This window comes from Rhinopithecus roxellana, chromosome 16 (assembly GCF_007565055.1).
Source record: "Rhinopithecus roxellana isolate Shanxi Qingling chromosome 16, ASM756505v1, whole genome shotgun sequence".
Taxonomy (NCBI): Eukaryota; Metazoa; Chordata; class Mammalia; order Primates; family Cercopithecidae; genus Rhinopithecus; species Rhinopithecus roxellana.
Window position 1 is genome coordinate 40,445,510 of NC_044564.1, and position 1,754 is coordinate 40,447,263.

Genomic DNA, 1,754 nt, shown 5'->3' on the forward strand with positions numbered 1-1,754 from the left:
GCACACATTTTAAAAGTTTTCCACATAAAGTAATTTATGTGACATTCAGAACTTCAGTAAGTTCAGTAACTTCATTATTCATTTACCATTTACCACATGGACTCAAATGTTTTTCAAAGATACTGGAAATTTTAAATAGACTGAATAATATTGATATTAAACCTCCATAGTTTATTTTCTGGGTACTTGATAATAAGAACTTTTATCAAAGCTTTTAATGCAACTATTAAGCCATATGGAATTGTCATTTTTATACGCCAACAATGTACAAATATTATAAATTTTGTATGCTCCAGTCTAATAGTCACAATGTATAACAATGCATAGGGTGACCAACACCAGAAAGAGTAGAAAAGAAAAAGAAATAAGTGAAATTTGGCAGACACTGTCGATCTGTTGACTGGTAACCCAACACTTTCCCAGTATTTCTTTACCTCCTCTCTCCTACAGTTCTTACAGACTTTTGAAAATAAATTTTATCTTTCCAGCCTTTGTCAAGTATAGTCATATGACATTTTCCTGACATATACAACATAAGCTGGGATCTGTAGATGAACATTTGCTCTCATAATGAAAGGGGTGGATGAGACTAGCACCACGCTGTCCCTTCTCCCTTCTTCTTGTCTTAGGTATGGTGCTGTAGCTGTCAGCTGGCTAAAAGGTTAAACATGATGATCAGAAGGACAGGAAGAAGCTGGGTCCATGATCACATCACGGAGCCATCACACCATTGCTGGGCTTCCTAACTCCAGACTTTTATTATGTGAAGACAAAAAAAAAAAAAAAAAAAAAAAACCACCTTGCATTTACATAAGCCATGACTAGCTGGGGTTTATGTAACTTTCAGCTGGAAAGAAAATTTTCTAATTGATACAGTAGGAAATATGAACATGTATCTGTACACCCATATCTCAAGGAATTATCACAGCCTGAGTAGTAAGAAGTTCAGTTACAAAATCCTATTAATGAGAAGAAAACTGCTGATTTTATTAGAATCAGTCTTAATTAGAATCTTCATTAAGTACATTACATTTCTCGGCTTAGTGACTATAGAAAGCACTATTTGACTTTTAAAAAATGATACTTCAGCCATAACAATGCCAAACATTTGTCCTTCTGAAGATTACTATTAGGTTAAGTCTTACGAAGTAGCTACTAGCCACCTGGTTTCGACCAATATAGATGACAATTTAGTACAGTTCAACATACTACATAGGGCTGTTGCTACAGGAGTAATAACTTTCTGAGATTTGGCAGCAGCTGTCTGGATCCTGGAAAATACTCTGGGAATAACATTTTAACATTTTATTTATTTATTTATTTATTTATTTATTAAATAAAGTAAAAATTGAAGTTGGCTTGTTTTTATGAAATTTTCTTCTTTTGTATGAAAGGAGAGTTTGGCAAAACATTAATTATGGTTTGGGATCTCACAGCAGTCAATATAGTGTACAAAAACATGTACAACACAAATTCTCAATTTATTATGAATTTAAATCTGGTCATTGAAAATGGGTTTGTGTGTCTACATACACACACACACAGACATATATATCACACACATCTTACAAAGAATCTTTCTAGAACAAGTTAATTTTCAGGCATAATTAGAATTTGTTCAAAAACAAGAACTTATAAACCAAATTTTCTAAGCCTATTAAATGCCAGCAGTAGTGACAATATCATCATAAGACACTTAGTAGCATTTTAGTGGTTACCTATTAATTTGTATTAGAATATAATAAATATTATTC